The 16,108-nt window shown below is 39.2% G+C and overlaps 1 non-coding gene across 1 annotated transcript; it reads right to left on the bottom strand.

Moving 5' to 3' along the window:
* Nucleotides 1-2,132: 2,132 nt before the first annotated feature.
* On the bottom strand, nt 2,133-2,236 carry LOC117066190. Its single transcript, XR_004430183.1, has one exon. It is a non-coding gene; the product is annotated as a U6 spliceosomal RNA (small nuclear RNA).
* Between the last annotated feature and the right edge of the window lie 13,872 nt (nt 2,237-16,108).

Here is a 16,108-nt window from a genome sequence, read left to right on the forward strand (position 1 = left end):
TCCATGGTGTATATGTGCCACATTTTCTTAATCCAGTCTGTCACAGATGGACATTTGGGTTGATTCCAAGTCTTTGCTATTGTGAATAGTGCCGCAATAAACATACGTGTGCGTGTGTCTTTATAGCAGCATGATTTGTAATCCTTTGCGTATATACCCAGTAATGGGATGGCTGGGTCATATGGTACATCTAGTTCTAGATCCTTGAGGAATCGCCATACTGTTTTCCATAATGGTTGAACTAGTTTACAATCCCACCAACAGTGTAAAAGTGTTCCTATTTCTCCACATCCTCTCCAACACCTGTTGTTGCCTGACTTTTTAATGATTGCCATTCTAACTGGTGTGAGATGGTATCTCATTGTGGTTTTGATTGGCATTTCTCTGATGGCCAGTGATGATGAGCATTTTTTCATGTGTCTGTTGGCTGTATGAATGTCTTCTTTTGAGAAATGTCTGTTCATATCCTTTGCCCACTTTTTGATGGGGTTGTTTGTTTTTTTCTTGTAAATTTGTTTGAGGTCTTTGTAGATTCTGGATATTAGCCCTTTGTCAGAGGAGTAGATTGCAAAAATTTTCTCCCATTCTGTAGGTTGCCTGTTCACTCTGATGGTAGTTTCTTTTGCTGTGCAGAGAAGCTCTTTAGTTTAATTAGATCCCTTTTGTCAATTTTGGCTTTTGTTGCCGTTGCTTTTGGTGTTTTAGACATGAAGTCCTTGCCCATGCCTATGTCCTGAATGGTATCACCTAGGTTTTCTTCTAGGGTTTTTATGGTATTAGGTCTAACATTTAAGTCTCTAATCCATCTTGAATTAATCTTCATATAAGGAGTAAGGAAAGGATCCAGTTTCAGCTTTCTACTTATGGCTAGCCAATTTTCCCAGCACCATTTATTAAATAGGGAATCCTTTCCCCATTTCTTGTTTTTCTTGGGTTTGTCAAAGATCAGATGGCTGTAGATGTGTGGTATTATTTCTGAGGACTCTGTTCTGTTCCACTGGTAACTTGCGTATATTCAAAAGGTAAAATTTGGTGATATTTGACAGATGTATAACCCCTGTGAAACTTGTACTACACAATGTATGGAACATTTCTGTCATCTCTGTTTTCTTGAGCCACTTTGCATATAACCCCCCTTCTGCCCTTGGCTCTATGCAACCACTGATCTGTTCTCTGTCAGTATATGCTAGTTTGCATTTTCTAGAACTTTTTATGTGTGGAATTATATGGTGTGTCTGGCTTCTTTCACTCAGCATAACGATTTTGAGATTCAACAATATTGTTGCAGTTATTAGTAGTTAATTCCTCTTTTGTTATTGGGTATTATTCCATTTGTATAGATACACCATATTCTTTATCCACTGATCTACTGATGAGTATTTCTGATTTTTCCCCCAGTTTTAAGATAGCTATAAGCTGAATGTTTGTGTCTTCCCAAAATTCATATGTTGAAAACTAATCCCTAATGTGACAGTGTTTGGAGTGAGGCCTTTGGGAGATGATAGGTCATAAGGTTGTTGGGAGGTGGGACCTTTGGAGATAATAGGTCATATGGTTGGAGGCCTCATGAATAGGATTACTGTCCTTATAAAAAAGACTTCGGAGAGTTCCTCTGCCTCTTCTGCTGTGTGAAGAAACAATGAGCATCTGTCTCATTGGCCATCTGTCTGTGAACCAGGAAGTGGGACCTCACCAAAAACTGAATCTGCCTGTGGCTTAATCTTGGACTTCCCATCCTCCAAAACTGTGAGGAATAAATTTCTGTTGTTTATAAGCCATGCAGTATATCGTATTTTTATTGTAGCAGCCCCGACTGAGAGGGATATTGCAAATAAAATTACTATGAACATTTAATTACAAGTGTTTGTGTGAACATATATTTTCATTTCTTTTGAGGAGGAGTAAAAGGGCTGGGTCCAAAGGTAGGTATACATTTGAATTCTAAGAAACTGCCATAGTACTACCATTTTACATTTTCACCGGCAGTGAATAAACCCCTTTTAGGTTTGAATTAACATTATATAGTTTGGGAAGAAACAACGTGGTAGTGATATTCAGTTTTCTATAGAGGCAAATGCTATACATTTTTAGTTATTAAAAATGTTCACATCACTCAGTGAAGTTGGTTTTTCTTTTTTTTTTTTAACTTTTAATTCCTTCATGTCATCCTTGTGCAGGGGCCATGTTAATCTCTGTATCATTCCAATTTTAGTTTATGTGCTGCTGAAGCGAGCACACTCTGAAGTTTTATGTCTTTTCATCACATAGTTCTTATTAATTTCCTATTAGGATTAGTCCTAAGTATTTCATGTTTCTATTATGGAAGATAACTTTTGTTTTAGTTTATGTTTTAACTGCCTACAATTATCTTTTTTAAAACTATAAATATTTTTCAGATTGGTTTTAGATTTGCAGAAAAGTCGTGAAGATAGTACAGAAAGTTTCTACATATCTAGTATCCAGTTTCTCTATTATAAACATCTTATGTTAGTCTTGTACATTCATCATAATTTATGAGCCAATATTAATACATTATTGTTAACTAACATCCATACTTTATTCACTTGTCCTTTGTTTTTACCTAATGTCCTCTTTCTGTTCCAGGATTCCATCCAAGGCACCACATTTTATTTGCTAATCATGTGTTCTTTGGCTTCTCTTGTTTGTGATGGTTTCTCAGACTTTTGTTTTGCTTTGTTCTTAATAGCCTTGACAGTTTTGAGGAGTAGTGATAAGATAATTTATAGAATACCCCATAATTGGGATTTGTCTGGTGTTTTTCTTATAATTAGACTGGGGTTATGGGTTTTGGAAGTAAGACCACAGAGACCAATTGCCGTTTTCATCACATGGTACAAGGGCACACACTACCACCATGACTGATATTGCTCACACTGACCATGAGTTAGTGTTTGTCAAATTTTTCCACTGAAAAATTACTCTCTTCTCACCCCCCTTCCATTCTGTATTCTTTGGAAGAAAGTTACCATGCACAGACCACTCTTAGGGAGTGAGGAATTATGTTCCCCCTCCTTGAGAATGGAGTACCTACATAAATCACTTGGGATTCTTCTGCATGGGAGGTTTGTTTTTCCTCTCACATTTATTTATTCAATTATTTATTCATATCACTATAAACTCATGGGTTTTCATATTACACATTGGGTTATAATTCAATATTTCCTTTTTTTTTTTTTCTTTGACACAGGGTCTTGCTCAGACCAGAGTACACTGGCGCAATCATGGCTCCCTGCAACCTCAACCTCCTGGGCTCAAGCAATCCTCCCACCTCCACCTCCCAAGTAGCTGGGACTACAGGTGCATGCTATTATACCAAGCTAATTTTTAAAAATTTTTTGTAGAGACAAGGTCCCACTATGTTTCCCAGGCTGGTCTTGTACACTTAGGCTCAAGCAATTCTCCTACTTTGGTTTCCCAAAGTGCTGGCCTGAGCCACTGTGCCCAGACTCATTCTTTATTAAACTATTTTGTGGCTCAAATTGTTCCAGCATTGGTCACTGGGAGCTCTTTCCATTGGCTTCTCTGTCCCTCTGATGTACCTCCATCATTTTGCTTATGAATTATTTAAAATTATGTTTATTTTTTATACTTTCTTACTTTCTGGCACTACAAGATGCTCAAGCCTTATCTTGTTTATTTCCTGCCCCATTTTTAGAATTGACCATTTCTCCAAAGAGCCCTTGTTCCTTTAATTAAACAGCATTAAATATAAACTAATATATTCCAGTATATTAGAAACCAAGATCTGAGCTAGGCATGGTGGCTCATGCCTGTACTCCCAGCACTTTGGTAGGCTGAGGCAGGAGGATCACTTGAATCCAGGAATTTAAGGCTGCAGTGAGCCATAATCATGCCACTGTACTGAAGCCTGGATAATAGAGTGAGACTCTGCCTCAAAAATAAAATAAAATAAATAACTGAATAGCTTTCCATGTTTCCAAGACAGTTTTAATCACATTTAATCTTTTAATGTTTGAAATTATCCATTTGCAGAATTATTTGAGCCTAGAGTATACTGGAGGCAGTTCTTTGACACATTTTTCATGGTATTGGTCTATTCAGGGCTTCTATTTTGTTCCTGTGTCAAGTTTTGAAGGTAAAATTTCCAGAAAATCATGAGGCGAGCCAGCAGTCTTGAAAAACTGAGTTAATATAAAGTGTAGGAAATGAAAGTAGCTCAGTGCCTTCTCAGCAGTTCTTCTTTGTCCTTAATACTGCTAACTTCTAGAACTATTTGTGTCTATTCAGTGCTTTTAAGGAGACAGACAAGTTCCTTGGCATTGGACATCTTTGTTAATGATTCCAATTTATAAATTCTGAAAGTTACTATTGTGTGACCATGACCAAGTTACTTAATCTCTCTCTTTTTTTTTTTTTTTTGAGATGAAGTCTTGCTCTGTCGCTCAGGCTAGAGTGCAGTGGCAAGATCTCGGCTCACTGCACCCTCCACCTTCCAGGTTCAAGCAATTATCCTGCCTCAGCTTCCTGAGTAGCTGGGATTACAGGTGCCTGCCATCACACCCAGATAATTTTTGTAGTTTTAATAGAGACTGGGTTTTGCCACGTTGGTCAGGCTGGTCTCGAACTCCTGGCCTCTAGTGGTCCTCCTGCCTTGGCCTCCCAAAGTGCTGGGATTACGGGTGTGAGCCACTGTGCCTGGTGTTACTTAACCTCTCTGTTCTTTAGTCTTTTTCTTTGTAGAGGTAAACATAATATTTACCTTATAGGGTTAATCCTAAGATTATGAGATAGTCTTAGGATTACATGTAAAGTGGTTAGTATAGTGCCTGACAAATGGAGAGTTTTTTTGTTTTTGTTTTTGTTTTTTTTGAGACAGAGTCTCGCTCTGTCGCCCAGGCTGGAGTGCAGTGGCATGATCTCGGCTCACTGCAAGCTCTGCCTCCTGGGTTCACGCCATTCTCCTGCCCCAGCCTCCCGCGTAGCTAGGACTACAGGTGCCCGCCACCACACCCGGCTAATTTTTGTATTTTTTTTAGTAGAGACAGGGTTTCACCATGTTAGCCAAGATGGTCTCGATCTCCTGACCTTGTGATCCACCTGCCTCGGCCTCCCAAAGTGCTGGGATTACAGGCATGAGCCGTCACGTCTGGCAAAAGTTTTCAATAAATGTTCTTCTTGCTAAGACTTACTGAACTATTAATTAAATTATATTTTTCTAGACTAATTGAACAATTATATCTGCCAAGGCCTTTGTAGCTATTTAGACATTCTAGTTTTAATCATTTTGCATCATATTTTTCCAGTTCAATTACTTATTGCCTCAGTTCAACATCTTGTAGAATTTAGGACTACAAAAAGGAAGGAAAAACAAAGGAAAGAAGAGTGGTTGTGGTATTGAATTACTGCTGTGTTGAAAATGTCCCCCAAATTGGATTGTGGTACATTAAAAAACAGTAGCAATATGTAATCTAACAAAAATAAAGAGCCATCAATTTAAAACATGGAAGAGAGAAATGTAAGTTATATTGTTTTCATATGATAAAAACCTCATCACTTTAGGTAACTTGCAATGGTTCTCAACTTTGGTGCTCATCTGGATTACCTAAGGAGTGACAAATTCTGTTTCATTAGGTTTGAGATAGAACCTAGAACTTTATGAACAGTTATGAATGCTCTAGAGAAGCCTTCGAACACCTCAAAGATGGAGAACAATCTGTGGAGTAGAAAACTCAGTAGGTTTGAAGTCAGGAGGCTTGAATTTTCTACCTGGTCGTTTTCCTCTATGAGTTTTAGCTTTCTCATCTGTAGAAGTAAAATCTTAGATTACGTCAGTGGTTTTCAATTCAAGCTGCAAGACAGATTTCCTAGGAGTACTGATGCCTGCAAGTTTCCCCCATACCAGGTTCTAATTTAATTGGCCTAGGGGTTCCTCACGTGATTGCAATGTGAGCCAGGCTAGAGGATTACTGTGCTACACACTCTTTAAATTCTATTCTTGCTTGAGAATTAGATGATTCTAGTAATAGAGTTAATTTGTATTTCATTCAGATAGTTAAGTTAAATTCCCAGTCATCAGAATTGGGTTTTAAAATTTTAATTATTTAACTCCCCATAGGAATATTTAATTCAAAATATAAAATTGGCTGGGTGTGGTGACTCACGCCTGTAATCCCAGCATTTTGGGAGGCCAAGGCAGGCAGATAACTTGAGGTCAGGAGTTCGAGACCAACCTGGCCAACATGATGAAACCCTGTCCCTACTAAAAATACAAAAATTAGCTGGGCATGGTGGTGTGCACCTATAGTCCCAGCTACTCAGGAGGCTGAGGCAGGAGAATGGCTTGACTCCAGGGGAAATCGAGCCACTGCACTCCAGCCTGGGTGACAGAGTGAGACTCTGCCTAAAAAAAATATATATATATATAATATATAAATTTATATAATATATAAATTTATATAGTATATATTTATATAATATTATATATATCCTGTTATAAAACTGATTGGTGAAACAAACAAATCCAAATACATAAAGTGCTTTAAAAAATAATCCCTGTATTCACCAAGATGGAGAGAGAAAAAAAAGAAAGGAAAAAAAATCCTTTGCTGGGTGCAGCAGTTGGTGCCTATAATTCGCATGGATGCAGCGATTGGCTCCTATAATTCGCATGGGTGCAGCAGTTGGCGCCTATAATTCGCATGGGTGCAGCAGTTGGCGCCTATAATTCGCATGGGTGCAGCGGTTGGTGCCTATAATTTACACCGATCGGGAGGCAGAAAGATTGCTTGAGGCCAGGAGTTCTAGCTCAGCCTAGGCAACAGTCCTCTAAAAAAAATTCCTGCAGGCAGAAAACTAAGATTATTTTAAGATTGTATATTCTATGTATGGATAAGAAATAATATAGTGGGTCTTCACATGTGAAAAAGAAGAAATAATAAATATCCAATTTAATTAACCCAGAATTTTAAGAAAATATAAAAGCAACACTGCACAGCCAAAAAATATAAAAATTAGAATAGATCCCTGAGGAAAATCAAGCAGAAAAAACATTTTTTATAGATAGCTAGTGTCAGGAAACTTAAACAAACAAAAAGACAAGCATTATACCAATGGTATAACTAATGAAGAAATGGTTCAGGACATATTGGTGACAATTTGGGTGAAAGGGTGAAAGGCATGAAGCTGTGAAGGAAGTCCCTGCCCTGAGAAAAACTATCTCAACCTGGAGGTTGACAGAAAGAAGGACATCTCTCTATCAGCAACAAAGTCACTTAAGAATAACTTATATATAAAAATAATCATGATAGTTGTACGTGAGGACCTTGCATTAAATATTAGCATCGCTGGACTCACTACTAATTCACATTAAAAAATTAGAAATATGGCTGGGCATGGTGGCTCATGGCTATAATCCCAGCACTTTGGGAGGCTGAGGCAGGCAGATCACCTGAGGTCAGGAGTTCAAGACTAGCTTGGACAGCATGGTGAAACCCTGTCTCTACTAAAAATACAAAAATCAGCCAGGTATGGTGGCACACACCTGCAATCCCAGCTACTTGGGAGGCTGAGGGAGGAGAATGGCTTGAACCTGGGAGGCAGAGGTTACAGTGAGCTGAGACCATGCCACTACATTTCCAGCCTGGGTGACAGAACAAGGCTCCATCTCAAAAAAGAAAAAAAAAAAAAAGAAATACATTATTAAGGAAAGGTCAGCAAGTAAACCAAATAATGGAATTAATAGAAACTATCTTCTACTTATATAACTTGATATTAATCAGACCATTGTTAGATTTTGATGTCTAGTTAATGTTCCATATTCTTCTTCTAAAAATAGTATTTACATGTCATTGTGTAGAATATTTGTCAGATAAAAGAAAAACACACCCAGACCTTTAATCTCAGTATCTTGATAGAAATATTGATTTTTCTGGTATATATATTTCCATTTTTTTCATACATTGTATGAATTTGCAAGCAGGAATTCCGGTGAGCAAATTTATGGTGGGCAGAATTTTGAGCCCTGTGATCTCTGTCCTCTGGTATAAAGCCTTGTGCATATGCTACTTCACAGCAAAAGGGAATTAGGTTTGCTAACCATTTGATTTTAACATACGGAGACTAGCCTGGATTGTCTGGCTAGAAACGGAAGTGGAAAAGGAAGGCAGAGAGTTGGTTAGAAAGATGTGATGGAAAAAAGGGCAGGAGAGATTCCGAACATGAGAAGGACTCACCCTGCCCCTGCTGGCTTCACAGATGGAGGATGCGGGCCATGAGCCAGAGAACATGGGTTACGTCTAGAAGCTGAGACTAGCCCTTAGCTGACAGTCAGCAAGAAAATAACCACCCCAGGGAACTGAATTCTGCCAACACCTAAATAAGCAAGAAAACAGATTATCCCTTAGAGCCTCCAAGGGAATCCAGCCTGCCAATATCTAGATTTTAGTCCTGTGGGATGTATGTCAGATTTCTGACATACAGAGTTGTAAGATAAATAATGTATGTTGGTAGGAGGGGGTGGAGGAAAAAAAGTATCTGTTAAAAAGCCACTCAATTGACTACTCTGCCTATGGAGTAGCCATTCTTTATTCCTTTACTTTCCTAGTAAACTTGCTTTCACTTTACTCTATGAATTTGCCTCAAACTCTTCTTTGTGTGAGGTCCAAGAACTCTCTCTTAGGGTCTGGATCAGGACCTCTTTCCGGTAACATCTTCCTGATGAACCCCAAAGAGGAGACCCTGGACTCAAAGGAAACAGACTGCAGCACTGATTGGCTGACTTTGGGTGAGTGGTGGGGTAACTGGGTAAAGGACAGGATTGGGTTAGAGGCCCAACTTAGGGGAGTTAGTCTCTCCTAAGACAGAGTGGGTTAAAAGCCCCTCTTAATAAAAGGCAAGGATGCTTGACCAAACTTGGGGTCAAGGCTGAACTTAGGAAGGTTAGACTCCTTCCTAAGATTTAGGGGGTTAGAGGCCACCCTCTCAGTAAAGTCCCTTTTGGTTAAAAATAGATTTGGTATTATGGGAAGTTAACCACTCTTCTCTTCGGATTAATCTGCCTTGCATTCTTTGCTGAAGGCTATGGGTGACAGGGTTAGTCATGTACAGGACCGTGGGGCATGGGGAGCTTTTTCCTCCCCAAAGGGAGAAACTTTACAGCTGATGGGGCTGCTGGAAAAGATCCCTCTTCAACTGAAAAGTGGCTGCCTGAACTTTTGATTCAGGGTCACTGCATTGGGTGGGTCTTTCCCTGGCCTCCCTGAGTGCCTTGCCTTCCCCACCCTGTCTCAGGCAATGCTTTTCTCCCTTTCCTTTCCCTTTCTTTTCTGTTACTCAGGACAAACATCTTGCTCAGAGACCACACATTGAAAAATGTCCTTGGGAACCTGACCTTGTAACCATGTGGCAGTACTTTTGCTTGGTCTCCCCCTTCCAGGGAACAGGAATTTTGGGGTTCATGTCATAGTTAACTCTAAAAATTGTCTTGAGCAGTTAAAACCCATTGCAAGCACAACATTGGCTGCTTTAGTCTCCTTCTGGGAAAAAGCATCAGAAACTGCCCAGTGCTGTAGTTTAGTGGTTAAGGCTTCATCGTTTCTTAATGGTGGCCGAGGTTCAGGGTTCAATTCCTGGCTTAGGGAATGAGTCCTTTCTGGTTTGTCTGTGTGACCTTCACTAGTTGTTGATTCTCTTCCCCTCTACTAACTGTCTTGAATTTTCCTTTCTCTGAGCACAAAAACATTGGCTGTTTGGCCTGGCTAAAGTCATGTAATAAGAGACTTAAAAAGATTTTTTAAAGAGCACTATGGTTAAAAGTCAGCTTATTTAAAAGTGGATATTCAAGCTTTAACAGCCTGGGACTTCTTGGGAAAAACAGGAGGCACCACAGACACTGTTTTGGGAAAAACCTCTGTTTTCCTCATGAAACCCCTGGAATTGAAAGCAGATAAATCCTTCTCAAAATCTAAAGCTCTGTTCTATTTTGCATTGCCTTATCTCATGGTTTTGACTTTAGGGGGAAGCAGAAATTACTTCGCACTATGAGAGAGCTTTGGTGTATAATAACCAGATAGGAAATGTACTTCTGGGGCTAATGGCAGTTATGGGGAGATAGCTCTTTGCGTGTTTGGATTAGAGAAGCATGCCTTGGGCTACCTAAGAGAAATGAAAATGTCCCCACTCCCTACTGAGAGATAAGACTCTCATGAAAGGTGGGCCAGTCACAGAATGGGCTGATTGGTTTTGTATTGCTTTGCAATGAAATGCGTGGCAAAAATTACCGCACTGTCTTATTCCATAGCCTTTCTCTTTCTTTGGGATGCAGGATCTGGTAAAAAAAAGGAGACCCTTAATTTTGAGGGATGTTTTGCCTTTCAGCTGTGCCTGCTTATTAGGCCATAGAAACTTCATGTTTTCCTGGCCCTGTTCCTCCCAAGGGCTCCACCCTGGAGTCAGCAATTAAAAAACTGGCAAATGAAAAATCTTAAAATTACTGGATCTTCTTCTGTCTATATTTATATGTGATGTGTGTGTGATGTTTATTTATTTATCTTTTTTTACCCCCGAGATGGAGTCTTGCTCTGTCACCCAGGCTGGAGTGCAATGGCATGATCTCGGCTTACTGCAACTTCCACCTCCCGGGTTCAAGCAATTCTCCTGCCTCAGCCTCCTGAGTAGCTAGGATTACAAGCGCCCACCACCGTGCCTGGCTGTGTATGTGATGTTTACGTATGAAAGAGCTTTATTTGTTTTAAAAATAATACATGCTTAACTCAAATATTTTGTCAGAAAAGTAAAAACTGTAATGCTTTTTAGTTCACATGACTTTACTAATCTTGAAAATAAAAACAGCTTTACATGCAAGATGTGTAAGGAAAGTGAAATATGTTCTTTATAAAAGATTATAAGATGTCGGCCGGGTGCGGTGGCTTACACCTGTAATCCCAGCACTTTGGGAGGCCGAGACAGGTGGATCATGAGGTCAGGAGATGGAGACCATCCTGGCTAATACAGTGAAACCCTGTCTCTACTAAAAATACAAAAAAAATTAGCCAGGTGTAGTGGCGGGCGCCTGTAGTCCCAGCTACTTGGGAGGCTGAGGCAGGAGAATGGCGTGAACCTGGGAGGCGGAGCTTGCAGTGAGCCAAGATTGTGCCACTGCACTCCAGCCTGGGCGACAGAGTGAGATTCCATCTCAAAAAAAAAAAAAAAAAAAAAAAAAGATGATGTCATGGGAATGTAGTTTTTTTGTGTGTGCCTAAAGGGTTAAAGGATTGTTTTAAGTTAAGTAGAATAAAGCTGAAGGTTTGAGTAAGTTGTGGAAGGTTTGTGAAAGTTTAATCCTGTAAAAGAAATTCTATGTGTGAACATATTGGCTAAAGTTAAAAGGGTATTCAGTTTTTTCATAATTTGAACATTGGAATAAAAGCACAACAGGTTTTTCTAATAGCACTAATCTCTTCTTTAACAAAAATTTGTAAAGATTTATAAAAGGTTTATGAGAATCTTACCTTATGGCCAGACATGAAAATTAGATAGATTTGTCTGTACAGTTTTATTAAAGATTGGGGTTGACATTAATAGTACACTAATGCAAAGGGTAAAATTTGGCTTTCTCTCTTGAACAAGATTTTCATGTACTATCAAAGAAAAAAGAAAGATTTTTGTTTGCCTTTTAAATAAAATATAGGAAAAAGAAAGGAAAGAAAAAAAAGGCTCAGATTGTTTAGAAAGCTAAGTCTTCCCTCTTAATGAATAAAGGTTTTTGCCTTTAAAAATATTTTTAAGTCATCATTTTGCCTGAATGAATAACTTATGGTGGTCTGGGATTCTATTTTGTGATATTGTGTTTTAAACCTTTGATGTCTGACAAACTTTCCAAAATCATACTCTAAATTATGTCTTTTTCTGACCCAATTAATCTTTTAGATATTAAGTCCCCTAAAGTTCTACAGAGACATATTTGGCTTATTTGGTATAAAAATCATGTAGAGCCAGGCATGGTGGCTTACACTGGTAATCCCAGCACTTTGGGAGACTGAGGCAGATGGATCACTTGGGGTCAGCAGTTCGAGACCAGCCTGGCCAACATGGTGAAACCTTGTCTCCACTAAAAACACAAAAATTAGCTGGGTGTGGTGGTGTGTGCCTGTAATACCACCTACTTGGGAGGCTGAGGCAGGAGAATCACTTGAACCCAGGAGGCAGAGGTTGCAGTGCGCTGAGATTGCACCACTGTACTCCAGCCTGGGTGACAGAGTGAGACTCTGTCTCAAAAATATAAATAAAAATAAAAATCATATAGGAAGTGTTGTCAAATATAAAATGGTGTTTGGCTTTCTTCAGGCTCTACTTGTATAAATGTAATTGGTATGTATTCCAAAATCATGTAAACTCTTATAATTCTAATATGACTTAGTGTATGTTATTAATAGTTATAATTGTTATGTAAAATTGTTGTATGCCGCAGAAGTAACCAAATTTTCTTTTCAATTGTGGTTTTTAATAGTGGTTGTCCTAAGACTTTGTCATCCACAGACAATTGTCTTATTTTGATCCTCTTCAAAAGATGGTTTATAAATCAGCTATAGGACTTTGATAGGTGCTCTTAAGTGCACACTTCTAATAACTTTGGATATTGTAACATTAGAGTAGAAGAAAAAACTTTCAGGACTCTCATGGAGAGCTGAAATGTTCATGAATATCATGCAGAACAGGAGTTAATTGCATAGACTGAACTAATAGAAGACTGAAGTAATCTTTTTGATTTTTTTTGCTTAAAACGTTGCTGATCTTTTGTTTTGTTTTTCAGAGCCAAGAAAACTTTCAAGCTACTTACAGCTTTTAACAATTGAGTAAAGTTTATTCCTGTAAACAAAATTTGGAGTATATTTATTTATCTCTACCTGATTTGTCCAGAATTGGAAATTATTTGCGAGCATTCTTAACTTATGGCAATATAGTTATTTGCATAAGTGCAATAAGTATCTGTTTTCTTTTGTAATAGGACACAATTGGAGACACTGGTTACCTTACCAAGGTTTTGACTGGAATGGTATGCTTTCTTTTAAGGAATCAAATTTGACTTACAAAGCCCATAAAAGCCTCTTGGGAAACTGGCCTCACCTCACACCTTGTCTATATAGTACCTGAATAGAGTTTTGGACTTGTGATAAGTAAAGAATGTCAGTTTTTGACAGGTCCAGGAGCCCCAGATTATATTGGGACTTCAAGAGAAAAGGAACTTACCCAACTTACAGGTATTTGACAGCACAACCCCATAGCTGGGTTGGGCTTTTAAAAAAAGTCTTATCTAAGATTTCTTTGATGGAATAAAAGTTCCATCAAAGCCAATTAAAATAAGCCTATGTGGCAAATAATTCTTCTTGCTGCACTTTATACAAATAATCTGGCCAAGTATAATAAGGCAAATCAGTTTACCATAATTTGTATTTAGTAAAAATGGGAGACTGAAGAGAGAAAAACTATGTTTCATGAACTATGGTACAATTGTTATTAGATTCTAACCTCATCAGTTGTTTTTGAGAATTTTTTTTTCCCCTGAAATTTAGACTGACTGCTTATCCCTGTGAACCAATCAGTGCTCTCTGGCTGCTTCTCAAATGAAACAAGGGGATGGATAATGTAAAAATCTAGATCAATATTTCAATTCTGGGCATATACTGGAATCAGGTGGTGACACTATATCAGCTTGGTTTCAAATTGCCCAGTTCATGGAAAGCTTTTTTATCTAGTTTACTTGGGATAATTTTGCTTATTTTGCTTTACTGTTGTGGAATATATTGCTGCTGTACTCTCCATGTAAGAATTCAGGATAAGTTTACTCAATGTTATCTTAAAGCAAACACTTATTCATCTTCCAGATATCGCCTTTTGTCAGAGTTTTGTCTCACCACACTGATGCTTTCTGACTGAGCTCCTCTCTACCCCAAATACAAGAGATCCTAGTAGTTAGGCAAGAATATCATCACCCCTATTCAGCCTGAAGAAGCTACAGAAGATGGATCTTTGTCCCTCTACAACGCTTAGCATTAAGGGTTCTCCTATAAAAGGGAGGTGGGAAATATATCAGAGGCGTCTGAACCAGAGCAATTCCATCTTGAATAGGGGCTGGGTAAAATAAGGCTGAGACTTACTGAGCTGCATTCCTAGGAGGTTAGGCATTCTAAGCCACAGGATGAGACAGGAGGTCAGCACAAGGTACAGGTCATAAACATGTGATAAAGAAGCTGGTCAAATCATATCCAAACCAATGTGGCCAAGCAAGTGACCTCTGGTCATCCTCAGCACTCATTATATGCTAATTATAATGCATTAGTATGCTAAAAGACACTCCCATCAGCACCATGACAGTTTGCAAATGCCAAGGCAACATCAGGAAGTAATCCTATATGGTCTGGAAAGGGGAGGAGCCCTCAGTCTTGGAAATTGCCCACCCCTTTCCCAGAAAACTCATAAATAATCTACCCCTTGTTTAATATATAATCAAGAAATAACTATCCTTGGTGGAGCAGCCTAAGCTGCTGCTCTGCCTAAGGAATAGCCATTCTTTATTCCTTTACTTTCCTAATAAACTTGGTTTTCACTTAAAAGAAAAATAAGTGGCCGGGCGCAGTGGCTCACTCCTGTAATCCCAGCACTTTGGGAGGCCGAGGAGGGTGGATCACCTGAGGTCGGGGGTTCAAGACCAGCCTGATCAACACAGTAAAACCGCGTCTCTACTAAAAATACAAATTTATCTGGGTGTGGTAGTGCGCAGCCTGTAGTCCCAGCTACTGGGAGGCTGAGGCAGGAGAACTGCTTGAACCCAGGAGGCGGAGGTTGCAGTGAGCCCAGATCACGCCACTGCACTCCAGCCTGGGCAGCAGAGCGAGACTCCATCTCAAAAAAAAAAAAAAAAAAAGGAGAAAACCACTAAATTTGTGGTTATTAGTTTCACAGTGATAGAAAAGGAATACAGCAAAAAATATCATGTTTTTATTTCATATAAATCAAATCTTAATACCATGCCGAATCCTCATACTGCAGGCCTGGCAGGATATTCAATCCCTTACACTACTGAGCCCTTTCCTCTACCAGTAACAGGATCTCCTTTTCCCAGGATGGTCCTTTTCCCAGGCATGGTCCTAAGATTGTCCTCAGTCTTTACTACCCAAACTCCCCTTAGGCAAAGGAGCATATAAGTCTGGTTTTCTACCTGAAGTTGGGAGACAAACAAAACATACATTAACGCCTCAATACATTATCTTGACACTAGTAAGTTGGCTGTATCCTATAAAGGGCGTCTTACTCCCCTTTCTGGTGTCTTGGCACTTCCCAGAAGCGGAGTCACCGATGGTCTGATACCTGGATCTGCCCCAAGGTAGTAACCTCACCTGAAAGTTTCCTCAGGCTTCTGAAGGTCATTGTTCACAAACCTGGATATTGGCTGAATTTCTTGCTTCCCATAGAGAAAAATGGCTCTCCTTTCTCAACTCTGTGTCCTGCCTGGATGGAAGCTTTCTTTGATTCTACCATGGACTTGTAGGGGATTTTTTTCATAGGGAGCAGAGATGGAGCAGGAGACCATTTAGGTCTTTGGCAATATTCTATGTAAGAGATGATGGGGGCTTGAACCAGGGCAGAAGTAGTAGGCAAGATAAATGTTTGGATTTTGAATACTTTGAAGGGTCAAGCCAATAATCTGATATGGGGTGTTAAAAAGGAAGCCCAAAATAAGTAGGCTCACATCAACCTAAAAGGAAGGAGCAAAGGCAAAATTAATATAGAGAGTTTATTTGGGCCAAGGTTGAGGACTGCAGCCTAGGACATATTTCCAGGTTGCCGTGGAGTGCTATGGAGGAAAAAATGGGCTGGAGTTTTTAAAGAAAGGAGAATGAATCAGCAGAGGAGGGCATTACAAAAGTTATTTCTCAGGAAATGTCATTTATTTGCAGAAATAACATTGGTTAGTGATTGGCTATACATGTGGTTGAACTATAGGGTATATGGCATTTTATGGCTACTTGGTGTCAGTCTAGGGCTTGCATAGCAAGTGGCTTCAAGAGGTAATTATTTAGCTCAAGGGAGAGTGAGACATGACCGCTTGCATTCCTTAGATAAAAAGTTT

Source organism: Trachypithecus francoisi, unplaced genomic scaffold (genome assembly GCF_009764315.1).
Source record: "Trachypithecus francoisi isolate TF-2019V2 unplaced genomic scaffold, Tfra_2.0 Lachesis_group2, whole genome shotgun sequence".
Classification (NCBI taxonomy): Eukaryota; Metazoa; Chordata; class Mammalia; order Primates; family Cercopithecidae; genus Trachypithecus; species Trachypithecus francoisi.